The 27,528-nt window shown below is 43.0% G+C and overlaps 1 pseudogene; it reads left to right on the top strand.

Annotated features, from left to right (window-relative positions):
- Window positions 1-3,466: 3,466 nt before the first annotated feature.
- Window positions 3,467-25,317, top strand: LOC120317809 (annotated as a pseudogene).
- The last annotated feature ends 2,211 nt before the right edge of the window (window positions 25,318-27,528 follow it).

Here is a 27,528-nt window from a genome sequence, read left to right as displayed (position 1 = left end):
TTTCCCTCCGGGTTGACCACTTTGCAGATCTGCCTAATGTAAGGACCTGACTCAATTAAACCTCCTAAGAAAGCAGAATTCTTGAAGCGTGCATCGTTTCAACAGGAACTTTTATTGGAAGCTATTGACAGCAGGAACAGAAGGCACAATCTGAGAAATTCTCATGCGAAACAATAGTTTAAAGCAGTGGTTCTCAACCTGTGGGTCGGGACCCCATTTGGGGTCGAACGACCATTTCAAGGGGGTCGCCAAACAAGGCTGTCCGCCATTTTTTCCCCCTTTTCTTTGGCCACGCCCCTGGCACCCGGTGATGTATAAGTGGTTGGGGGTCACCACCACATGGGGAACTGTTTTATGGGGTTGCGGCATTAGAAAGGTTGAGAACCACTGGTTTAAAGGAAGCATTGAAAACCCCAGGCCCTGTCCATCCAGCTAATTCAAACAGGCCAATCCATAGGTGTGAAATTGTTGTGGGAACAGACTGATAAGGCGCCACTTTCAAGGCAGCCAGGTCTCCAGGGCTTCATCTCCCCGACCAGAGATAAGGCAGATGGCCGGAAGCACATTCCATTCTCACCCCAAGGAATATACTTCAAAGAAGATAAAGCAAGAACAAAGGGAAAGCCAAGCAAAAGGAAATGCACTGTAGCATCCCGATAGCTTCCCCCCCCCCCCAGGAGAACGGCAGAACCTGAAAGAGAGATGGAAACATTAATAACCAGAAGAAAGTAATAACCAGAAGAAAGACAGGGTTCTGACACCCTGATCCATTCAGGATTGAATTGATTCTTGACAGTAAAGATAACTCCTTCCAGTTTATTGTCTTTAGTTTTCCTTAAAATTATAACTGGGATCTTTTCAAACCACTATGCCTCACTCCCCAAAATCACAGATTACTGTTGAAAATATCTCCACAGCACTTATTGTTCAATAGATTTTTCCTGCAGGTTGAAATGTGCAGTCTCTTGAGAGTTGTCTTCTGGTTGCATATAGTAAGTCTATTCCATAAACTCTATCAGCTTTCTTAAGAAAATCCAGTTCTTCACTTATCCATTCTGTCATCTCTGTTATAATTGAATCTTTTAAATGAATGGCCCTGTGGGAAGTCAGCCCTCCTCCCCCCCCCCAGAGAAGGAAATATTAAAAGGGCAGAAAAATATATTTCCTCAAAAGGATTTTTAAAAAGCAGAAACCAATCCTGCCCCCAAGTCTCTCTGTTCTAAGCAGAAGCCAGCTCTGTACAAATGCAGATGTAAACCTTCAGAAAGGCCCCAACTAGGAGATCAAGAAGACAAAAACACCTAAAATCTGCATATCCCACCCAAACTCTAGGAGTCATTAGCCCCAGCACCAGAGAAGCAGGATATAAACCTTGGGACATAATAGGATTAACCTACCACCATCAAGAATACCAGAAAGGGACACCCAGACTCAGGACAGAATACATGACACAGGAAATACAAAGCCTAAAACAGGAACAGGAAGCAACTATTCCAAACAAAAGGCTTTAGTGGGTATAAAAACCTACTTCCCACATGTGCTCAGGCTTTTCTCTCTCCTCTTTCCTGCCAGAACCATCTTTCTGTCTGGCTCTTCAATAAACTGCAGCCTTCTTTCTAAAGCAATCACCATGTTGTTTATCCCTGGCTTGGATGAATCATGATGAAGACTTTTCCTTCAACAACCCCATCAGCAACCTTTAACGAGGCTCTCAGTTTCATGTCTGGTTTAACTGCTGTTACCTGTATTAGGATGTCTTCTTTAGGTTGATTTAAAACTGTTACTACTTCATTGAACCTTTTATCTAATTTTTCAAGAATTTCCAAGAAGGTTTTAGTAGAAAGTTCCTGTCTTTTCAAGTAAAAAAGGACAGAGATATGTAACAAAGTAAAATGAAGCAATGGAGTACTTTTAAAAACTAGTAAAATACAAAGTACTTACAAAACAAATCCAGTATGTCAGATTAAATCACTTTCACTGCAAAAGGAAAAAAAAAACATATAAATGCCTGGAAAGAGCTTTACTCAGAAAGAACAACTTGTTTATAGTTGCGAAGTCGTGTCCAACTCATTGTGACCCTATGGACAACATTCCTCCAGGCCTTCCTGTCCTCTAACATCTTCTGGAGTCCATTTAAGCTCACGCCTAACTGCTTCAGTGACTCCATCCAGCCACCTCATTCTCTGTCATCCCTTTCTTCTATTGCCCTCAATCTTTCCCAGCATTAGGCTCTTCCCCAGTGAGTCCTTCCTTTTCATTAGGTGGCCAAAGTACTTGAGTTTCAACTTCAGGATCTGGCCTTCTAAAGAGCAGTCAGGGTTGATCTCCTATAGGACTGACCGGTTTGATTGCCTTGCAGTCCAGGGGACTCGCAGGAGTCTTCTCCAGCACCAGAGTTCAAAGGCCTCAATTCTTTTGCGCTTAGCCTTTCTTATGGTCCAACTTTCACAACCATACATATAAAAGAATCCACACAAGGGAAAGACCCTATAAATGTATCATGTGGAAAGAGCTTTTGTTTCAGGTGTATTCTTAATTGCCATGAGAGGATCCACAGAAAGGAGAGAAAAAAAACTTAGCTGCAGGGAGTATGAAAAGGTATTCTATGAGAGCAGAGACCTTACTACCCATCAAAGGATCCACACAGGAGAGAGACTGTGTAAATGCACAGTGTGGAAAGGGCGTCCGCAGAAAGGGTCATCTGGCTCAACAGCAAAAGATTAACACAGTGAATAAACTATAAGGCAACCCCTTTGTGAGCAGTGCCTTGGCTCTGAAGCTTTCTCAAGGATGTCAGGGAAGAAACTCTTTGATGTTACAAATCTTGGCACTTTATTAATAAACTCTTTTTTAAAATCTGTAATCCTCCTGGCATTCCCTTCTGTGTATTCTTTTCTCCCATTGTTAGGATCCACCATCGTGGCTAGCAGTACAGAATCTGCAATTTAAACACAGCTCTGGGGCAAATCCAGCCCAGGTATTGTATGTATATACATATGTATGCATATAGCATATCTATATGTCTCTGTATGTATGTTATGTGTACATTTTTCAGAGCAGGCAACAGAATTTCATTTTGAATATGTGCCATTGTGCCCACAGTAAAAAATGACAATAAAGGTTATCTTAATCTTAATTGTCCAGCCCAGATTGAATGACAATCTGACACTTAAAACAGAGGTGGGGATAAAACCAGCCCAGGGAGTCAGTGTCCTTTAAAAAAAAAACTTGTACAACACTTGAAACCTGATCAACTCTTCAAGAATCAACAAGCTACAAACAACCAAACCGAAAACGTGAAGATAAAAATATAAGATTTGGATAGAATAGAAATAGAAAACCAACCAAAGTAAATAAAGGACAGGCTCGGCTCCAGAGAAAAAGGATACCTTCACTGAGTGTCACCACAGGAATACAATTAAGACAACAAGGAGGTCAAATAAAGTCTCCAGAGTATTTACTTGCTTACTTATTTAATAATAAAAATACATTTACAGGCTGGATGGCTGCCTTGGGGCTGCTCTGTTCATCTCTCTAACTTCCAGAGCTCCATCAAGCCTTCCTGTCCCACTTCTTCCTCATGTCCCAGGAGCACATCCACATTTTTAAGATATTCAGGAAAACAGCTTTGATCCCAAGGTCGCCTTCTTTATTTCAGCCCCGCCGTGCCCATCATCCCCGACCTCCTCTCCCATCTCACTTCTCCTTCTGTCCTTCCCAGCGGAGAAGTTCGAATATTGGACGTCACCATGGAACGGAGCATGCGCAGAAGAAACTACGGCCTGCGGTTCATACCGTAGGAGAGGCCAAGCTTTCGCTTTTACTGGGGTGTGGGAGGGGCAGCTCTCTCGTCAAAGAGAGGACACGCGTTTTATCTCTCTAGGAAGGAGCGCTTTCTGAGGCCAGAACGGCGCGGGAAATTTTGGCGGGAACTAACTGTAGCTGTTCTGCTGAGGCGCAGAAGCTCTGAGGAAACGGAGCCGTTCTTCTCTCCCCCTGAAAGCGGGAAAGGGCCGGTTGGGAGGGGATCGGTGGCGGAGACTCTGCCGTGACTGAAAGAGGCCTTGGGCGAGGCTGAACCCGGAGACCGAATGGAGGTCCGAGATTCTCCGGGGGCGGAAGCAGCAGCAGCCCCCGCGGCCCTTCAGGCGGAGAGCGGCGGTGGGGAGTCTGGGGGAAACCGCAGCCCGAGAGGTCTCCCCGAGGGACGGCGCAGCTTCGAGACTGAGCGCCGGTGCTTCCGCAGCTGCCGCTCCCGGGAGGCCGAGGGACCCCGGGCGCTTTGCAGCCGCCTGCACCGGCTGTGCCGTGGGTGGCTGCGGCCCGAGCGGAGCAGCAAAGCTAAAATGCTGGACCTGGTGGTCCTGGAGCAGCTGCTGGACCTGCTGCCCCCGGATCTGGCAGGCTGGCTGCGGGAGTGCGCAGCGGAGAGCTGCTCGCAGGCGGTGGCCCTGGCTGAAGGATTCCTGCTCGGTCCCGCAGCCAGCCTGGAGCCGGGAAAGGGGCGGCAGGTGAGAAAAGTTGACCGTGAAACAATGCATAAAAAAAAATAAAAAAACAATAGATATTAATAAGACAGATGTCTGCATTTCTTGTAACTCTTAATACTTAAGAACTTACTTGTTCTTGAGGCAAATGCTTCGTTTTCCTCTTGGAGATAATTCCATGGGAGGAAAGACAAATTCACCCTCAGGGCGGCAAGAAAGTCCCAAGAGTTTGAAAGAAGAAGCCAAAATCCTTTCTTTGCCCTCCCTTTGTTTCCTTTAATACATGAATGAATGGAGGATTTATTTGTTCCATTTCAGCTGATATTCTTCAAATTACTCATTCTCATTAATGACATAGCACATCTTACTTTAAAGTTGTACCGTACTTTCCTGCTTCTCTTCTTTACAGTCACTGGGAACAAATATCTAGTATGTTTATATTTGGTTGGAAACATGTGGAAGAGGCCTCCATTCCCCAGTGGATAGACAATGGCTATGATGATTACGTTAGATAACCTTTATTGTCATTTTTTTTACTGTGGGCACCCACAGCACTCTTTCCCTCACAAAACCATCTTGGTGTTCATCCCAAGGCCTGTCTGAATTGCCAGGTTGGTGGTCATCAATTCCTTCCAACTCAAGAGGCAAAGTTTTGTAAATCTAAAGGAAAAGATTCCCGGAGTGTGAGATAAAACAGGCATAGCTGCATCCACAAAGGAGGAAAGGCCACAGCTATCAAAAGAAGGGGAAAAAATGCAAGCAAGTCTGATCAGAATGAAAAGAGGAAATAAACATAAGCAATGAAATATTTCACAAACATAACATTTACCCAGAAATAGCAGCCACCTTCAAATCAGAATCCTTGAGTTCTCTCATTTTGACTTGGGTTAAGAGATTCCAAAGGTAAGGCAACTGAAGTAATATGGTTACAGTCCTCTGAATGTAGATCATAAACCAGGCTTCTTTTTCAGATGCAGGAGCCGTTCACAGGAGAGATCTCAGCAGAGCTCCAGGAAAGAGGAAATCGATGCAGTCCTTCTCAAGAGCTGCTTTTCAGGAGGATTCAACTTGGGCCACTGCATCAGGTAACTATAGTTTATTATGAGAGCAGTAGCGCTCAAGCTCCCTCTATTCCTGACCTCTTTCTACAGTATAATGAAATGCTAAGTCTATATGTAGTTGAACACCCTATCCTCCCCAGTGAGCCTTGAACTTTCAAAATTATTTTGGAGATATAAACAAGAGATAATGACAGCCTGACAGGCTACTATTAGGCAATGTAATTTGCTTGCTTAATATTTTGTAATACTTCACAGAAGACTGGGGAAACCAGTTAGAAAAATTAATCCCATGATTATGCTATTGGAATAGCATAATAACTGCTTCATAAATGTGTCTTTAGAATAATTTTTCCATGAAAAAGCCTCAAAGTCAACACTAAATGACTATCAGTAAGAATGTTCTTCAAGTGCCTTAAGATTTCCAGGCTTATTTCTAACATTTTGAAATAAGGAAGAGAAGAAATCCCTAGTGGATGTGTCTTGTTTTGTAAACAATGTAGAATTTGCACCCCAAGTCAAGTGAGCCCATGAAAACGGTTTCCCAAATCCTTGCTAAGTTATTCTAACCCAACAGGAGGCTCCCCAAGGAGTGTTGTTGCCATTCAAAAACTTGGCTGCAGTCATGTTTTGTGTACTTAAAGCACCAACTATTAGGGAGAGGGGCAATGGAGAATTTACAGCCAGAAGGACTTTTTATTCTCCAAGAAAATGCTCATTTCATTCTTGCAAAGCTGTTTTGTGCACTAAGATAAAATGCACAGGTCTTTTCTGGGATTATCTATTAAATAACATTCTCATTCTAGGGCTTGGATCTCTTTGAGGAGGTCACTGTGGACTTCACAGAAGAGTGGGCGCTGCTGGATTCTGGTCAGAGAGCCTTGTGCAAAGAAGTCTCGCTGGAGGCTTTTAGGAATATGGCTGCTTTGGGTAAGGCCCCACTTTGCTCTGGGTTCTATTGGGGAACGTTATTTCAGTCATAGGTAAACAGGGAAGATCATGCACTCAAATTGCTTAAGATGATCATCTGTACTTAAGGCCTTGTTAGAAATGCTCACCATAGTTTTAAGAAATCCAAATTGTCAAATCGACAGCAAAGTCTTATTGTGGTTCCCAGCTTTAAAAATTCCTTGGATATAATCAGAATTTCCTAACTAACAATTGTACTCAACATCTCCAAATTGGATTCAAACAGGCATACTTTTGAGAGGAGGACCCCCCTCCTTACCATTTTTTGTTTATTTTAACATAAGTTATTAAGGATTATCTTAAACAGATAAAATACATACACAAATGGAATTCAAAATATGTTAAAAAGATAAATATTTACAAAATGCAGAAACACTCCTTATGTGTGTGTATATATGAAATTTCCCCCTTTATCTCCAGCATGTATATACAATGTTAACAACTCATCGCTATCTCTTATAATACAACCAAAATACTCTTCATTCCATATGTTGCCCGATATACTATTAACTCATTTCTAAATATTTAGATCTTCTTGCTACCATGTTTCCCCAAAAGTAAACCTGCCCCCAAAAGTAAGCCCCAGCTGATTTTTGGGAGGTGGGCTTAATATAAGCCCCTCCCAAAAAATAAGCCCTATTTAAAGGCCTGCACGAATGGTCTGCCTGTGATGAGGCGAAGCCAATGGGGGAGGGGGGATCTGATCCACAGTACCAGTATACTGGTTCCTTGCCGTGGCCTCATGGCCATGGCATTGGGCAGGAGGCGGCAAACGGCCAGCTTCAGTGCTATGCGCCTGTCTGCCGCTGGCTGCAGCTGTTTGCTGCCTTGCATGTCGCACCCAATGCCGCTGCCATGAGGTCTGGCAGATCCTCCCCCTCTTCTGACTCACATGTCATTATACTGGTTCCCTACCGCCACCCGGGTGGTTCTGTGGCCTCATGGCAGCGACATTGGGCACGAGGCGGTAAACGGCTGGTTTGGTGCGATGTGGCCGTTTGTCACCTCGCACGTCGTCCCAATGCCGTTGCCACGCCTACCGTACATTAACTCTAACCCCACTGCCCCCCAACCGTAACGGGAGATGGGAGAAAAACAGTTTTTCCCGTTTGTTTACAAATTGCTTTGGGAACAAACAGGAAAAACCGTTTTTTCACCCCACCTAAGTTTTTCCGTTTTTTTCCCAAGGGCTTCCCATCTTCCGTTAGGGTTGGGTAGCAGTGGAGGTGGCAGGCCTGGCTACAGTCTCATGTGGATTAGATGGGGGGAATCCACCAGGCCTCATGGCCGCACCATTGGTGAGAGCAACATGGCTCTGCCGAAAATGGCCGCAGAACAAGTGGGGCAGGTTTCCCCCTCACCTGCCCATTCTCTTCTCTTTCAGAGAAGAGAACTTCGCAGCTCTGCCTACAGAGCCACCAAAGCGACAGGTGAAGTGCTGGAGGCTCGGACAGGGAGGGTGGGAAGGCCATTTGCAAGCACAACGCAGCTTGGCTGAAAGAGGCCTCGGAATAACTGGGGCAGGCAAGAAAAGAAATCCTCGTTCGCTCCAGGAATTGCCTTTCTTTGCTTACCTGACTCCCAGCCCCGTGCCATTTTTCCCTCGCGATCCGCCGCCGCTGTGTGCAGCAAAACAAAGGAAACATTTTTTGGAAAAAAAAGATCAATCAATTCCAACTTCTTGTGAAAAAAAAAAATCTCATGAAGTTGGAATTGATTAATTGACAGGTATCTGGCAGGCGGAGGGAAGCAACTCCACCCCCCCACACACAGCAACCTTACCCTGCGCGGTTTCGGCAGATGTCTGGCAGACAGAGGGAAGCAACCCCACACCCGCCTCCCACAGCAACCTTATCCTGCGCAGCTTCGGCAGTTGTCTGGCAGGCAGAGGGAAGCAACCAGTCCACCACCACGCTCTTGTTGCCACATTGCTTCTCCACCCCATGCACAGGCCCCGTCCCACCCCCATACGTTCGCGGCCTACTGGTGCCAGTACTGGCAAAAAGTAAGCCCTCCCTGAAAGTAAAACCCTGTGCTTACTTCAGAGCCCAAAAGAAAATAAGACGGTCTTACTTTCAGGGAAACATGGTAATTAGCAAAGATATAGTAAAAAATAAAGCTAATGACATGTAGTTACTAATATAGTTCCCATTTCCATTTAGTCTTCCTTCCACATCCCTCTTTTAACAATTAAACTTTGCAAAAAAGGAATTTATAACTATTAAACATTACCAATCCCATAAATAATCTCTTGTTCAGATATAGAAAAACTAATTCATCACCCCATTAAATAGTTTTACAAGAAACACAATCCATCCCAAACAATCCTTTTCCCTTCTCTTCAAATTCTTACGCTTCAAGTCCATGTTGCCTCGTCTTGACTTCACAATCAGCAGACACAAAGTCACCACGTCAGGAACGAAGAACTTCCACTTTATTTCAGTAAAATAACGATTTAAAGTCAGCACTGACAACCATTACATTCATGGTTCCTTTATACAATTCACAAAGTCCCCGCCTAGCCCACACCCACGCTACCACCCATGCGCCACCACCCTCTTCCGGACCGTCCAATTACCCCCTATATGGCCATCCATCCGATTACACTGGTCTTCAGCTGCCACCTCCCGACGCTTCGACGGCTTCCCGACGCTTCGGCAGCCTATCAGCTTCACTTAGTGTTGTTAGCTTCATCCCGGTGTCCACGCAAGGAGACTGGGCAGATTTAGCCTTTCCAGCCATCTGCGCATGTGCTGTACTATCCGGAGCACCGTCTGCGCATGTGCGGCTTTGGCGAGGCCAGCTGGATGTCGGGCCGTTAGGACGCGCATTCGAGGAGTCGGGGCTTCTTTGGCATAGGTAACCGGGATGGCCTCCGCTACGGCCCGACATACTGCCCCCCTTTAACAGGGCTCCCCCTGAAGAAAAGATAAGATATGTTACTTCGGTTCACCCACGTCCACCTTTCCGACCCCCACTGTGCTAATGGTTTTTGGTTTCCCAGGGTTTTGCACATGGAATCGTTTAACTAGACGAGGAGCCTGTACATTATTTGCCCGTACCCACGTAGCCTCAGTTAAAGGGTAACCTTTCCATCTAATCAGATAATACAATTTACGTTGCTTAATACGGGAGTCAAATATTTCTTGTACTTCATATTCGTCATCAATAACAGGACCTGGTTCAGCTCCTTTCCGGCACATATATACTGGTTTTATTAAACTACAATGAAACACCGGATGTATTTTCCCCAACAGCCGGGGTAATTGTAATTGTACAGTAACCGGATTAATGATTTTAACAATTTTAAACGGCCCAATGTATTTAGGTCCCAATTTTCTACACAGGATTTTCAGTCTTAGATATTTGGTGGACAAATAAACTAGTTGTCCTACAACAAACGGCTTACAGGGTTGCCGTTTTTTGTCCGCCTGTTCTTTAATTTTTCACCCATATTCTACCAGCGCTGTTTTTACAGCCGCCCATGCCCCAGAAACCCTTTGTGTCCATTCCTGTGGGAGATATGGCTGTGCCTCCAAGTTCCGGCATTCAGGTATGGGAACAAAATCTTTTCCAGAGACCACTTTAAATGGTGCATACCCTGTACTGGCGTGTACCGCGTTATTATACGCAACTTCTGCGAACACCAGCAGGTCTGCCCAGTTAGTTTGCTGGTATGACACATAACTTCTCAAATACCGTTCGACCGCTGCATTAGCCCGTTCAGCAGCTCCATTGGTAGCGGGATGGTACGCAGTGCTAAGTCCCTGCGATGACCCTAGCAATGCGTGCCGTAAATTGAACCCCCCGGTCAGATATTATTCGCCGGGGAGCCCCATGGATACGGTATATATGTGTCAGGAACATGTGGGCCAATTTCTGAGCAGTCGGCAACTGCCTGCACGGAACGAAATGGGCTTGTTTTGAGAATAAATCGATTACCGTCCATATTACTGTATGTCCCTTACTCTTTGGAAGTTCCACAATGAAATCCATGGCAATATCCTGCCATGGATGTTCCAGGTCAGCTACTGGTATGGAGTGAAATTGTATGTATCACTTGTGTTAAGGGCTAGAATCCTTCAGAGGTGTCATGATGCAAAACTGGCGGGACATTTCGGATTCGTAAAAACATTACACCTGACTAGATGCCAGTTCTGGTGGCCCACGTTACGAAAGGATGAAATGACTCCATTAAATCTCTTAAATTTCAATTTACAATGGCATTATCCAATTGCATTTGTAATTCCAGTGAAGCCTTGTCAGTTCTCTTCAGAGGGTTTTGTTGATTTTCATTCATAACTCTGATTCCAGTAAAAAGATAAAAGGACGAAAAACTTCAAATACGTCAAAAATCAAACATTCCTTTAAAATTGCCATTATGTGCTCTGGTAATCAACCTTCAAGGTTTGCTTTTACAATTCATACATAAACAAAACATATTTTTCCCATACAATATGATCTTTCTAATTAACATCATAAACTTTAAATCAGTTTCAGAAAGCATTTAAAAGCATTCCAAAAACAACTTTAAAATAATCTCTTACCTATAGATCACAAAAAAGAAAGAATTTAGAAAGCTGCAAAGCTATGATATTCTTTCTAAAATGGACTGAAGAGAATGCCACCCAGCAATTGATAAGGCTACATTTATAGTTCAGTGCATGATTGGAACCCACAACTTTTATCTGATCACAAGCGGCTGCAGAAATGAAAGGTTTTGCTGCCAGCTTATAAAAATCAGATGTATAAAGTGTATGTGGATAATCTCCAGTTCTTTCTTCTAGAAAAAAATCTGGCTATTCAAATCTGAGATCCATCAGCCAATTTCAGCAAAATCCCATACAAAAAAATGGGGGTGTTGGTTCTCCTCAACACACAAAACATTATCTCCCCTTCCCTAACAGTTCAAAATTCCAACAGGGATTGCTCTTTTCTTCTTTCCAAGCAGGTGACGGAATGAAGAATGAAAATGAGAAGCAGGAGAGGTTAATGCCGTTGCAAGCAACAAACTATGAAGTAGAAGTGATGTTTGACCAAGCAAATCCAAAAAGACAAGAGAGAAGCCAGTCAGAAGGTAGAGGGAAGGAATCCTCTATACCTCATCATTCCTTTTCTGTTACTTTACCTGAGAAGCCTTATAGGAAACACAAACCACATACCATTGTAAAGTTGGGGAAGGATTCCAGACTGAGCAGAGAGACTAAAATATACAGAAAATGTGGAAAGAGTTTTAGTAGCAAAGCTACACTTAATGGTCATGAAAGGAGTCAAATAGCAGAGAAACCATATAGTTGCGAGGAATGTGGAAAGAGCTTTGCTTTAATAGAAAAATTTAATTTTCAAAAAAGGATTCACACAGGTGAGAAACTATATAAATGCATACAGTGTGGAAAGAGCTGTTTCAGTACTCTTGATTTACATGAGCAGATCCACAGAAGGGAGAAAAAACATAGCTGCAGAGAGTGTGGATTCTTTGAGAACACAGCTCTTGCCATCCATCAAAAGAACCACACAGGGGAGAGACCATATAAATGCCTGGAGTGTGGAAAGAGCTTTATTTTGAATGGTAATCTTATTTCTCATAAAAGAATCCACACAGGGGAAAGACCGTTTAAATGCCTGGAGTGTGGAAAGAGCTTTATTTTGAAAGGAAATCTTATTTCTCATAAAAGAATCCACACAGGGGAGAGACCGTATAAATGCAAAGCATGCGGAAAGAGTTTCTGTTTCAGAGGTAATCTTAATCGCCACGAGAAGATCCATAGAGGAGGGAAACAACATAGTTGCAAGGAGTGTGGAAAAGGATTCTATGAGAGGAAAGACCTGACTGTCTATCGAAGGATCCACACTGGGGAGAGACCATATAAATGCTTGGAGTGTGGAAAGGCCTTTGCTTCAATAGGAGAACTTAATTTTTATAAAAGGATTGACACATGTGAGAAACTACATAATTGCACAGAGGGTGGAAGGAGCTTCAATTTCAGGAATACTCTTGATGGCCATGAGAGGATCCACAGAAGGGAGAAAAAACATAACTGCAGTGAGTGTGGAAAGAGATTCTTTCAGAAAAAAGTACTTACCATCCATCAAAGGACTCACACAGGGGAGAGACCATTTAAATGCATGGAGTGTGGAAAGCAGTTCACTCAGAAAGGATATCTTACAGATCATGAAAGGGTTCACACAGGAGTGAAACCATATAAATGCAAAGAGTGTGGAAAGAGTTTCCATTTCAGGGGTAATCTTAATCGCCATGAGAAGATCCATAGAGAGAAACAACATAGTTGCATGGACTGTGGAAAAGGATTCTGTGAGAGGCAAAAACTTACTATCCATCAAAGGATGCACACTGGGGAGAGACCGTATAAATGCCTGGAGTGTGGAAAGAGCTTTATTTCGAAAGAAAACCTTAATTCTCATAAAAGAATCCACATAGGGGAGAGACCATATAAATGCATGGAGTGTGGAAAGAGCTTTATTTTGAAAGGAAATCTTAATTCTCATAAAAAAATCCACACAGGGGAGAGACCATATAAATGCATGGAGTGTGGAAAGAGATTTTTTGAGAACAAAGATCTTACTCGCCATCAAAGGATCCACACAGGGGATAAACCGTATAAATGCCTGGAGTGTGGAAAGAGCTTTGCCCAGAAAGGACAACTTAATTCTCATAGAAGAATCCATACTGGTGAGAGACCATATAAATGTATGGAGTGTGGAAAACAATTCAGTCAGAAAGGAAATCTTACTGATCATGAAAGAATCCACACAGGGGAGAAGCCATATAAATGTACCAAGTGTGAAAAGAGTTTTGCAAAGAAAGGACAGCTTAATTCTCATAAAAGGAGCCACATGGGAGAGACCACATAAATGCATGGAGTGTGGGAAGAGCTATTTTGATCAGAGAGACCTTACACTCCACCTAAGGACCCACACAGGATAACCCATATAAATGCCTAGAATGAGGAAAGACCTTGATTGTCAACCGAGACCTTATTTGCCAACAAAGTATCCACACAAGGGAGGGAGGAACCATATAAATGCCCTGAAAAAGGCTTTAATGACTACACTACAGCATGTTTATTTGTCATAAAGGGATCAACACAGGAGAAAATGGAATGTGGAACAAGCTTCATTGAGAATTGTGCGCTTAGTTCTAACAAAAAGATTTAACACAGGAAAAATCATATAAATCCATGGAATGAGCTTCATTTGAAACAGTCAACTTATCATCAAAGGAGCCAGACATCGGAAGAAACTTATTATTGTATGCAATGTGCAAAGATCTTTGGTTTGAAGTGGAAACTTACTTTCCAAACATCCTGTAAGGATCTGGATGAGCTGTCTCTCTCAGGAAAGTACAACTCTTGATGCCATATATTTAATCAAAAGAACTTTTAGTGAGAAACTGGTTGTAGCAAAGTCAAGCAGAATCTAACATTCCCACGCAAAGCACCAAACTATTTTTCCCCCTTCAAAGCCCATTCCCCCCTGGCCAGTCCACCAACAGCAAATACTATGTTGCAAGGTTGTTTTGAGAGCACTGAGGTACAGGATAGATAACGTGTCATCTTTTGGGTGCAGCGACCTTGGAACCTTCCCCCGCCCTAATTCCCATGTGGGAATTAGCGAAAGTATGCAAAGAATACTCTTCCAGAACGTCCTCCCCTTTCCACCAGAATGGCAGGCACCCAAAAAGGGGGCCTGACATCCTGCCCCTCCCAAAGAGAAGGATTAACTCTGCAAACACTGGGAGACAAAAGACAATTATAACAATCATTTAGGTTTATCAGGATATTGATTATGAAAATGTTTCACTAGCCTAGGGGCTCTAATGTGCTGAAAATTAACCCATTCATTCTGGCCACTACGAATGTCCTTCCATGCCACTAATATTGGAGGTTTCCCTATGCTTACGGGAATCCAATATCTCCTTCAGCTCAAAGTGTTTTGTCAGCTTGTGCTTTACAGATGTTGCAAGCATCTGTGGGTGCTTTTTGTACAACAGGCCAGCTATTTTGTAATTTGGAGACCCATATCTTCAGGGACAGTAACCCAGGGTCATTAATGGGGAGTTCTGGCATGGGTATGAAGTTTTGACTGGTAGCCAGTCAAAAGGTGAAGCCAGTATTGCTGTACACCGAATAAAGTGACACTTCCACAAATGGTAAGAGACCAGTCCAGTTATCTTGTTGATAATAAAGCATCTAAGGTATTGTTTCAACACTAAGTTCATTCGTTCACACCCCCCATTCGTTTGGGGGTGGTGACTGGAGCTAAGTCCTTGGTCATCCCAAAAAGGCCTGTCAAAACTTAGAGGTGAATTACACCCCCCTATCTGAAATAATACGTTGAGATGCTCCATGTATTCTATAAATATGATGCAGAAATAGTTTAGCAAGATCTCGGGCAGTTGGAATCTTTTGACAAGGAATAAAATGCACTTGCTTGGAGAACAGATCAGTCACCACCCAAATTACTGTATTTCCCCCATTTCTGTGGAGTTGCACAATGAAGTCCATAGAGATCTCTCTCCAAGGTCCTGACAGCTCAGCTACTGTTTGAAAAAGCCCCGGAGATTTTCCTTGATGTCGCTTTGCTGAAGACACACCAGACAGCTGGCAACGTAGCACTCGATGTCTTTCTTGAGAGATGGCCACCAAAATTGCCTTTTAACTAACATGTTTTCCCGAAAATAAGAACTATCCCGAAAATAAGCCCTAGCTTGATTTTCTATATTTTTTTAATATAAGCCCTATTCCGAAAATAAGCCTGTAGGGTGGGTGTGGCCAGCACAGGAGGTGGCGAGTGCGCAGGGGCTGAGGGTATCGAGGTGGGGGGAGGCAGGCAATCCGGATATGCTGTGCAGCTGCCTGGCTTCAGGGGAGGCTCATGTGGCAGCAGCAGGCAGAGTCATGGGGGGGGGGGCAAGCGATCCAGACATGCTGCACGGCCACCTGGCTTTGGGGGAGGATCAGAGGAGGAGGAGGAACTGAGCAAGAAAACCTCTGCGTAGGATTGAGAAAATGTAGAAAAACTGGAAGCAGGAAGGCCAGGTGTGGAGACTCAGCCTGGGAGGGAGGCGGGACTGATGAAGGGACTGCAGAAGTGGGCCACCTTAGGCCCCTCTTCCAGCCAGTCTGCGAGGGGAGGCTTGTTTGTAGAGCTTCTTCAGTGCAGCCCATTTTAAGCCTTGGCTTCCAGCGGAGCATCCGAGGCGGTTTAGAGGTGCATGGAGCTAGTGGTGGATTTTTCAATGAACAACGTCTTCCCTGCCAATCTCCTTCCTGTGGCGTTGCTCAGCGCCCGCACCAAAGCCATTCAGTTCTCCTGATTCTTTTAGAAGGGCCCATCCCTCTGCCCCTGCCTGCTGCTGCCATGCGAGCCTCCTCCAAACCTCTCCCAAGCCAGGTGGCCGCACAACACGTCCAGATTGCCTGCCCCCCCCTCATGCCTCTGTCTTTGTGCTTGGACTTACCTGTGCTGCACCAAGGGACCAGCAAGCTGCTGCTGGACACCGTTGACTCTCTACACAGCTTGCTGTCTCTTGTACATGCGCTGGGTGGAGGGGTGCCCTACCGGGCTGATCACCCTGATACTGTATTTCCCCAAAAAATAAGCCATAATGGCTCTTTTGGAGGCAAAAAAAAATATATAAAACAGATCTTATTTTGGGGGAAGCACAGTAGGTGCAGCATTTTCATGAAACCACAATGTCCTGCCATTTTAGAGTCATGACAACTCGAAACCATGAATTTCTGACTTTTTGAAACATAAAAATTTCTCCCCCAACCAGGCTAGTCTGTTTTGGATTGAGAAAATGTTGCTGTAAGTTTGAAACCATTATTATCCTTCAGTGCGAATTATAGAGCAGAAGTCACATCTTTGGGTATTGGCACTTTTTCTTTTCCCTGGGCTTGGGTGGTCACTTGAGTGGCTAATTGATGGGACGGGAGCACTGGCTTGATTATTTTGCTTTGGAGCAATTGTATTGTGCATCCACGACAGCGCATCTGCCAAAAAATTCTTCTCCCCCAGGGAGATAGTGTAAGGTAAAGTCAAAGTGGTTAAAGTACTGTGCCCATCGTGCTTGTTTAAGAGAAGGTTTGTGAGGGGTTTGTCGTGTCTCTAAATTCTTGTGATCAGTTCAGACTTCAAAAGGTATTTTACTCCCTTCTAAGAAGTGACCCCAAGCCAAGAGCGCCCATCTCACAATGTAAGCCTCTTTCTCGCGCACTGCCAATCATTGCTCAGTTTCAGAAAGTTTTTTGGAGGTGTAAGCGCAAGACTGCAGTTTTCTGCTTTCATTTCCCTGCAGAAGCATTGCTCCCTCAGCCACATCACTACTGTATGTCAAGACATTTTTTAAAGTGCGAATGCTGATATGTAAAATAAAGGTAAAAAAAGGATATATGCAGTGTTATCTTCATTTTAGATATCAAAATAGTTTTGTGGCTCCCAGTGTTTTGTTTTCGGTGGGAAACGGGTCCAAGTGATTTTTTCAGTGTTTTGGATTGCCTACCCCTGCCCTATACCATTTCAGACAAATGGCTGTCCAGTCTCTTCTTAAAAACTTCTACTGTTGGAGCATTCACTGCTTCTGGAGGCAGGTTGTTCTACTGATTAATTCTTCTAACTGTCATGAAATTTCTCCTTAGTTCTATTCTCTCCTTGATTAATTTTCATCCATTGCTTCTTGTCCTGCCTTCAGGTGCTTTGGAAAATAGTTTGACTCCCTCTTCTTTGTGGTAACCACTGAGATATTGGAACATTGCTATCATGTGCCCCCTCGTCTTTTCATTAAACTAGACATACCCAATTCCAGCAACCGTTCCTTATATGTTTTAGCCTCCAGTCCCCTAATCATCTTTGTTGCTGTTCTCTGTACTGTTTCTAGAGTCTCAACATCTTTTTTATATTGTGACCAACACTGGATGTAGTATTCCATGTGTGGCCTTATCAAGGCATTGTAAAGTATTAACACTTCACGTGATCTTGATTCTATCCCTCTGTTAATGCAGCCGAGCACTGTGTTGGCTTTTTCGGCAGCTGCAGCACACTGTGTTGAATTGTGGTTGTAAGTTGAGAACTACCTGTATTACTGTCCTTCCTGATGAAATAATCAAAATAATTGATTTCATTAAAAGATTCTATTGGCGGAATGGAGCTGTTTGTTACCTGTGAGTGAATTTAAGTTCCTCTCCAGAAATGTCAGGCCCTTTACATCTAAGTATTTAGCTGGTTATAAAGCAGAGCTTCTTGCTATTCCAAATGCGAGTTTGAACCAGGGTAAAAGATATCTCCTTTTTTCTGTGCTTTTTGTACTAATTGGCAAGTAAATCATATTATTGCATTTGATTTCATTATTATGCAGAAATATTCCAATGCCCTGATTAAATTTTCAGCATTCATTGCCCAGACATGCAAGTGTTGTTTCTAGTGCACTTGTTTTAATCCAAATAAATATGAAGTATTTGGAGATGTTAAAATGCAGACCTTCAGAAGGCAGATAGTGGAACATATCAGCATTCGCAGTTTAAAAAATGTCTTGGCCTTGACATACAGTAGTGGCCCAAATTGTGGAAACCTTTTGGGAAAAGTGTATTTTTGAGGTTTGATGGCTAATAACACCACTTTTTTTGGAGTAGTACCATAAAATTATATATCAATGGAAAGATAATTTAATCAAGAATGTAATGCAACAAAGTTTCTTCAATTATCTACTGTGTTCTATGAAAGGTTATAGCCAAATAACTAGAAAAAGGAAGCACAACTTGCTTAGGTTGATATCAGATAGCTTTCCTTCATCTGATTGTAGCCAATGAGCATGAGTGTTTAGAGAGCCAATCAGGTGTCATCTTGTTTTGGCAATGAGCCAATCATCATAGTAGGATTCAGTTATTGATGTCATGTATTGAAGCTGAGAGGAGGACATTTGTCAGTGTGTTATGTGATCGCTATCAAGCTGGTTGGTTTTTTTTGTGTTCTTTCATTTTGTTGGTGTTAGTTGCGAAGTCTTGTCCAACCCATCGCAACCCCATGGACAACGTTCCTCCAGGCCTTCCTGTCATCTACCATCTTGTGGAGTCCATTTAAGCTCATGCCTACTGCTTCAGTGACTCCATCCAGTGACTCATTCTCTGTCGTCCCCTTCTTTTATTGCCCTCAATTTTTCCCAGCATTAGGCTCTTCTCCAGTGAGTCCTTCCTTCTCATTAGGTGGCCAAAGTATTTGAGTTTCAACTTCAGGATCTGGCCTTCTAAAGAGCAGTCAGGGTTGGTCTCCTCTAGGACAAAATTAAAATAATGGTGCTAAGAGTTGACTGGTCACCCAGAAAGCGATGTAAAATAGTTTTATTAAGTGAACAAGGCTACAGTTATAAAGAAATTAGAAGAAAAATTGGTGGAAACTTAACTAAAGGTGGCATTTCTACTGTACACTTTTCCCAAAAGTTTTCCATAATTTTGGCTGCTACTGTATAACACTGTATGCAGAAGACACGTTCAAAGTCTGTAGTGGACTTGTGGCATTCTTTTTAATCTTTACCAAAATCCTTATATGAAATTTGCACTATTTATTGGCTGTAGAGAGCAGGGATTCATCTGGCATCAACACAAGAAATTACATTACCAAGTTAAATATTCTTTCAGATATAACTATAAAACAAGGGGAGCCGTTAGTTCTGGCATGCAAATACAGAGAGTAAATGATAAAGAATAAAAACATAAGTCAGCTGCATTTTGTCGTAAGTTGCAGTTTTAACATCTTTATAAATGACATCTCAAAGAACCATAAGATGCTTTGGGTAAAATCTGACTGAAAATGCAGTATTGCAAAATAGGTTGTCATTAGATGGATGATTAGTAAAGCATATGCAGGCTGCACATTAATGAACGCTTTCTGGATGTTTCATGAAGACTCAGTTTCATAACAAGTTACGTAGAATAGTTATCTCAACTAGGGATGGAATATTTTCAAGAAACACTACTTGCCATCATTATTACATTGGTATCCCTTGTGCTTTGATGTTGTCTCATGCAATGCATTCACATCTGATGACTGCTTAGAAAAGCAGTTGTATTTACTTTCCTTTGTGATGCACCTCTTAGTTTCAATAGCAAACTCTCAAGTACCCCACCTTGATCTTCGGTTTGTAGCCAACTGCTTATAAGTCCCTTCCAGGTTAAGTTGAAATATGACAATCAACAAGCTAAAAAGGGAACAAAAGGACCAAAACATCTCCTCACCAGCCATCTCAGCACCAAGATGAGCACAGATTTAATCCAAAATTGTTTACAAGCAGTAAACAATATGCCAATCAAGAACTGCCAAAAAAAGCTAAAAGCAGCCCAACCAAAGAACCTCCCAGACCGCTCCCAGCACACAGACGGGGCAAGGTAGTAGATAGAATATAAACTGAGAATAAACCGCATTTCTTAACTAGTACTAATGATGTTTACCAAGTTTTTATAATGAAACGCCTACAACGAGTAGGCAACCTTGCCTCTTGACTCGTGGACTTCAATTGCCAGAATTTTTCGCTGGCTCAGGAATTCTGGGAGTTGAAGTCCACCAGTCATAAAAGAGCCAAGGTTGCCTACCCCTGGCCTACAAGATAACCAAACTCGGAGAGAAGGAAAGACCGCTCCGTTAGGGCAGGGGTAGGCAACCTTGGTTCTGGGAGTTGAAGTCCACGAGTCATAAAAGAACCCTGGTTGCCTACCCCTGCTTTTAGGGCAATTATTTATCGTCGCAAGGGAACTGAGCATGCGCATAAATAAGACTTGACGAAAATCCCTGCAGTGCAAAGAAGAGGCTTTGGATTGCGCTGGGAGGCTCTCCCGCCAAGGGCAAGAAAAGAGGGTTTTGCCTCTCTAGAAAGCAGCACTCTGACCAAGGCTCTGGGAAGCCTGCAGGGCGCGGGAATTTTTGGCGGGAGCGATTTGCAGCTCCTCTTATCCGCCTCAGAAGCTCTGAGGAAGCGGAGCCCCGCCCCTTCTCGCCCCTCCCCCGAAACCGGGAAAGGAGCCGAGCGAGGGGAGGAGCGGGCGGGGAAGGGTTCGCCGTGAAAGAGAGCGACCTCGTAGGGAGCTTTCCCCCGTTCGGGCCGCGACGAAGCGGGAGGCTGAATGGCGGCCCCGGGGTCTCTGGAGGCGGGAGCAGCAGCGGCCCTTCAGGCGGGGAGCGGCGGCGGCAGCGACTCGGGCAGCCTCCCCGAGGGGCCCCGCAGCTCTGAGGCCGAGCGCCGGCGCTTCCGCAGTTGCCGCCCCCGGGAGGACGAGGGGCCCCGGGCGCTCTGCAGCCGCCTTCACCGGCTGTGCCGCGGGTGGCTGCGGCCCGAACGGAGTGGCAAAGCCGAGATGCTGGACCGGGTGGTGCTGGAGCAGCTGCTGGCCCTGTTGCCCCCGGAGCTGGCGGGCTGGCTGCGGGAGTGCGGGGCGGAGAGCTGCGCCCAGGCGGTGGCCCTGGCCGAGGGCTTCCTGCTCGCCCCGCCGCCCTCCTCCGCCCCCCGGGAGCGCCCCGGAGAGGGCCGGCAGGTGAGAGGGAATTTCATCCTCTTACATGCCTCTTTACGAAACAATCGCAGAGAAAAAACAGTCTTCTCTTTCAGAAGCAGGAGCTGTTCACAGGAGACATCTCAGCAAAGCTCCAGGAAAGAGGAAATCGTTGCAGTCATTCTCAAGAGTTGATTTTCAGGAGGATCCAATTTGGGCCACTTCAGCAGGTAACTAAATTTCTTCTGAAAGCAGGAGAGTTTAAGCTCCCACTTTTTATGAGCTGCTTCTACAGTATAGCCAGATGTTGAGTCTATGTGTAGCTGAACACAGTATCCTCCCCAGAATGAGCCTCATTCATTAAAGATAATTTTGGAGACAACAAACGAGAGAATTCAGAGCCTGAGAGGCCTACATTGGCAATGTAATTTAATATTTCGTAATACTTCACAGAGGAGTGGGGAAGCCAGTTTAAAAAAATTAATCCTATGAATTGAAAATATTGGAATAGCATAATAGTATAACTGCTTCAGAAATATTGCGTCTTTAGAATAAATGTTTCATGAAAAAGTCTCAAAATCAACACTAAATGACTGCATCAGTAAGAATGTCCTTTGAGTGCCTTCAGTTTTCCAGCTTTATTTCTAACATTTTGAAATAAGGAAGAGAAGAAATTCCTAGTGGATGTGTCCTGTTTTGTAAACAACGTAGAATTTGCCAATGGCTTTTATTTCCCAAATCCTTGCTGAGGCTTCCCAAGGGGTGCTGTTGATGTTCAAAAACTTAGATGCATTCATGTTTAGTGCACTTTTAGCACCAACTATTAGGGAGACGGGAACCGGAGCAGTTTCTTTCCTGCAAGACTGCTAATTTTGTTTCGTGCAAAAGAGTTTTGTGTTTTGTGAGAAAATGCACAAGTCTTTTGGGGGATTATCTGTTAAAGAACATTCTCATTCTAGGGCTCTGATCCCTTTGAGGAGATCACTGTGGATTTCACAGAAGAGGAGTGGAAGCTGCTGGATTCTGGCCAGAGAGCCTTGTGTAGAGAAGTCACGCTGGAGACTTTTAGGAATATGGCAGCCCTGGGTAAGGCTTCACTTTGCTCTGGGTTCCCTTAATTGGGGAAAGTTTTTCCAATGGGAGGTAAACAGGGAAGATACCTGTATTCATGTTGCTTAAGGTGATCATCTCTCTTGTTAGAAATGCTCACCATAGATTTGAGAAAAACCCCTGATTGTCCAATCAACAGCAAAGCCATAATGTTCCCAGCTGAAAAATCTCTTGGATATCATCAGAATTTCCTAGTTAAAACTGCACTAAATATCTCTGAGCTGGATTCGTGGCTGATGCCATACCTAGAATGCAGATGGGCATGTTTTTCAGAAGAAAAGCTCCCCTCCTTAAGAGATCTTTTTTCACATAATTTTGTTAAGGATTATCTTTAAGAGATAAAACATGTAGAAATGCAATGCAAAATATACAAAAAAGAATATTTAGAAAATGCAGAAATATCCCCATGTATGTGCGTCTGTATGAAAGAAATTTCCACTTTCATTTCCAGCATGTATGTTCAACATTAACAACTCATCACTGTCTTTTAAAATGCAACCAAAATATCTCTTCATTCCATATGTTACCCATTTTATATAAACTATAAAGACTACATTTTACAGTTCAGAGCATTATGGAACTCACAGCTTTTATCTGATCACAAGTGGTTGCAGAAATGACAGGTTTTGCTGTCTGCTTAAAAAAATTAACGGTATAAAGTACATATGGACAATCTCCAGTTCTCCTCCTAGAAAAAAATTTGGCAGTCCAAGCCTGATATCTACCTGCCAATTTTGGCAAAATCCCCTACAGCAAAAAGGGGGTATTGGTTCTCCTCACCCCACAAGAGCATATCTCCTCCTCCCCCACAGTTCTATATTTTCTTCTTTCCATGCAGGTGATGAAATAGAGAAGAAGAAGCAGGAGAGGTTAATGCTATTGCAAACAACAAACTATGAAGTAGAAGTGACATTTGACCATCAAGGGAATCCAAAAACACAAAGAAGCAATTCAGAAAGTGGAGAGAAAGAGACCTCAACATCTCATTCCTTTTCTCGTACTTTACCTAAGAACTTTTATAAGAAACACAAACCACATACTATTGCAAAATTGGGGAAGAATTCCGATCTGAGGAGAGAGACTAAAATATCGTTGAAGTATGAAAATAACTTCAGTAGCAAGGCTAGTCTTAATGGCCATCAAAGGATCCACATAGGGGAGAGAACTTATAAATGTTTGGATTGTGGAAAAAGCTTCCATTTCAGGAGTAGGCTTATTTACCATGAGAGGAGGCACAGAGGGGAAAAAAACTATAGCTGCCAGGAATGTGGAAAGAGATTCTTTGAGAAGGGAGCCCTTGTTATCCATCAAAGGATTCACACAGGGGAGAGACCATATAAATGCCTGGAGTGTGGAAAGAGCTTTTTTAACAACAAAGTTTTTACTTGTCACCAAAAGATCCACACAGAGGAGAGACCGTATAAATGCCTGGAATGTGGAAAGACCTTTATTTGGAAAGCACGTCTTAATTCTCATAAAGGAATCCACACAGGGGAAAGACGCTATAAATGTACAGAGTGTGGAAAAAGCTTTTGTAGCAAACCTAGTCTTCACTGTCATCAAAGGATCCACATAGCTGAGAATCCATGCAGTTGTGAGAAATGTGGAAAGGGGTATGCTTTAATAGAAGAATTAAATTCTCATAAAAGTATTCACACGGGAGAAACCATATAAATGCACAGAGTGTGGAAAGAGCTTCCATTTCAGGTGTAGTCTTAATCGTCATGAGAGGATACACAAAGGAGAGACAAAATACAATTGCAATCATTGTGGAAAGAGCTTTTTTGTGAAGAGAGACCTTACTGTCCATCAAAGGATCCACACAGTAGAGAGACCGTATAAATGCACAGAGTGTGGAAAGAGCTTCATTAGGAACACTCATCTGACTCGTCACCAAAGGATCCACACAGGGGAGAGACCATATAAATGCCTGGAGTGTGGAAAGTGTTTTGTTGAGAAAGGACATCTTAATTGTCATAAAAGAATTCACACTGGAGAGAGACCCTATAAATGTATAGAGTGCGGAAAGCAGTTTACTCAGAAAGAAAACCTTACTAATCATGAAAGAATCCATACAGGAGAGAAACCATATAAATGCACAGAGTGTGGAAAAAACTTTCGTAGCAAGCCTAGTCTTAATGGCTGTCAAAGGAGGCACATGGCTGAGAAACCATATAGTTGTGAGGAATGTGGAAAGGGCTTTGACTTAATAGGAAAACTTAATTCTCACAAAAGGTTTCACACAGCGAAACCATATAAAAGTACAGAGTGTGGCAAGAACTTTGCTCAGAAACTACTTAATTCTCATCAAAGGCTCCGCACAGGAGAAAGACTGTATAAATGCACAGAGTGTGGAAAGAGCTTCAGTGCAAACTCTCATCTGACTCGACACTTAAAGATTCATAAAGGGGATAAACCATATAAATGCCTGGAATGTGGAAAGAGCTTTATTCAGAAAAGACAGCTTAATTCTCATAAAAGAATCCACACGGGAGAGACCCTATAAATGTACAGAGTGTGGAAAGAGCTTTTTTGAGAACAAAGTGTTTACATGTCACCAAAAGATCCATACAGGGAATAAACCATTTAAATGCAAAGAGTGTGGAAAAGGCTTCATTCAGAAAGGAAAACTTCATTATCATACAAGAATCCGCTCGGGGGAGAGACCTTATAAATGCCTGGAATGTGGAAAGAGCTTTATTCAGAAAGGACAACTTAATTCTCATAAAAGAATCCACAGGAGAGAAACCATATAAATGCACAGAGTGCGGAAAGAGCTTCCGTTTCAAAAGTTCTCTTAATTGCCATGAGAGGATCCATACGGGGGAGAAACAATATTGCTGCAGGAAGTATGGAAAGAGATTCATTGAGAAGGGAGCCCTTACTATCCATAAGAGCAGTGTTTCCCAAACTTGACAATTTTAAGGCCTGTGGACTTCAACTCCCAGAATTCCACAGCCAGCAATGCTGGCTGTGGAATTCTGGGAGTTGAAGTCCACATGCCTTAAAGTTATCAAGTTTGGGAAACACTGCATAAGAGGATCCACACCGTATAAATGCCTGGAGTTTGGAAATGGGTACTCAGAAAGGACAACTATTCATAAAAAGAATCCATACTATGGAGACACCACATACAGTAGTCCTCGACTTGCAGTCGTTTGTTCAGGGTCTGTTCAAAGTTAACAATGAAAAAAATGAAATACTGCAAAATGAAAAAAAGGGACTTAGATCAGTTTTCACATTTATGAACTTTGCAACATCCCCACGATCATGTGATCAAAATTTAGGCAATTGGCATGCCTTTATGAAGACTGCAGCATTCCGGGGTTATGTGACCTCCATTTGTAAACTTCCACAAAACCCAGTTATTGAGGGAAAGCAGATTTGCTTAACAACTATACGATTCATTTAAGAACTGCACTGATTTGCTGAACAACTGTGACACTAAAAGTTGCAAACTAGGGCGACTCACTTAACTATCTTGCTTAGCAAGTGAAATGTTGGGCTGAATTGTGGTTGTAAATTGAGAACTGTCTGTACTACTGTCTTTCCTTTTGAAATGTGAAAAGACCCGATTCCATTATCTGATTTTGTTGGCTAGAAGGGGGATGTTATTCTTCATGAGCAAATTTTATTCTTTGCGAGAGTGGCGAATTTTATTCTTTTCCTGAAATGTCAAGCCTACTGTATACAACTCAGTGTTTAGCCGCTCAGAAAGTGGAGCTTCTAGCTATTACAAATGTGACTTTAAACTAGACAAAGGGAGTTCCTCATTTTTCGGGTGCTATATGTACTAATTGGTGATTAAATTACATTATTGCATCTGATTTCATTATTATGCAGGATTATTATAATGCCCCAATCTATTTTCAACAGATGTTAATTGTTCAAACAGGCAAGTTGTCAATGCTGCTAACATTGGATGTTCTTGCTTTGTCAACAGATGAAAATGCAGCCATTTTCTCTATTCCCCTTTTCTTACTTTTAGAATTAGTTGGTGCAGGGAAGGGGGGATTGGGATGTGAGTTCAGTTAGTCGTAATAATAACTCTGCCGTGGGAACCCAAGAACAAACTGGGTCCAGAGCTGATAACGTTTTGGCGGGCTAGAGAGCTGGGGAGAAAGCCCACACTTAAGCTAATTGGGGAATGTGCTTTATGACTTTATTGGGGGTGGGAATTATACTTTGTTACTTTGTATCCAGGGGTGGGGAATTTAGTTTTTGGGTTCAGCTATGTAGTGCCAATACTTTGTATCCTGAATAAAAAGATTCTTTAAGGAAAACAATGGCTCGAAGTTCTTTTGAAGGGTTTCATCTATCGGAACTATGACAAGTGGTGTTTCTCCTACATTGTTTTACTCCTGATAATTATGAAGTATCTGCAAATGCTAAATTGCAAACCTGCACATGGGAAATACCCAAACATAACGGCACTCATACTTTGAAAAATGTTGCCTGGGGCTTGAGGTGCAACACTACATGCAGCAGATTAGCTGATAGGTTGCATTGGACTGGTGGCATTCATAGTTTTAAACCATTACTAAATTCCTGGCAAGGAATTTGTATTGTGAACAGCAGGGGTTCCTCTAATCTCAGCACAAGAAATTAAACTACCAAAGGAAATGGTCTTTTAGAGGCACAAATGGTCTTTTAGATCCCCTGCAATTGTGATCACATGACCTCGGGATGCCACAACAGTCATAAGTGTGAAAAGGGGTCATAAATCACTTTTTCACTACTGTTTATTTATTTATTATACTTATATACCGCTTTAAGTGCAAGCACTCTCTAAGCGGTGTACACCAGTAAGCAATGTATGTATGTATATATATTTACATTGCCCCCAACAATCTGGGTCCTCATTTTACCTACCCCGAAAGGATGGAAGGCTGAGTCAACCCTGAGCCGGTGAGATTTGAACCGCTGACCTGCTGAACACAGTCAGCTAAAGTGGCCTGCAGTACTGCACTCTAACTGCTGCGCCACCTCGGCTCCTATTGTAACTGTTGTAACTTTAGTCACTAAATGAACTGTTGTAAGTTGAGGACTACTGGTATAACATTGTAGGCAGCATATTACACTTAGGTTTTAATGGACTCATGGCATTCATACTTTTAAAACTTTACTAAAATCCTGTAAGGAATTGTTACCATTTCTTGGCTGCAGACAACAGAGATTCATTTGGTCTTGGCACAAGAAATTAGTCAAATTCAGTGGTCTTTTTGATATAACTAAAAAAGGGCAGTAGTTTCTAGCATGCAATTACACAAGAGTGAATTATAAACAGTAAAGACATTCAAATTTTGGCTGCATTTGTTGTAAACCAGGGGTGTTAAATTGCTGGCCCATGGGCTGGACGTGTCACGCGGAAGCCGCACCCACCCCACTGGTGGCAATGGCAAAACT

This window comes from Crotalus tigris, unplaced genomic scaffold (assembly GCF_016545835.1).
Source record: "Crotalus tigris isolate CLP2741 ecotype Arizona unplaced genomic scaffold, ASM1654583v1 scf7180000019840.826796, whole genome shotgun sequence".
Classification (NCBI taxonomy): domain Eukaryota; kingdom Metazoa; phylum Chordata; class Lepidosauria; order Squamata; family Viperidae; genus Crotalus; species Crotalus tigris.
Note: the sequence above shows the minus strand (reverse complement) of the source record. Positions and strands in the feature narration are given on the sequence as shown.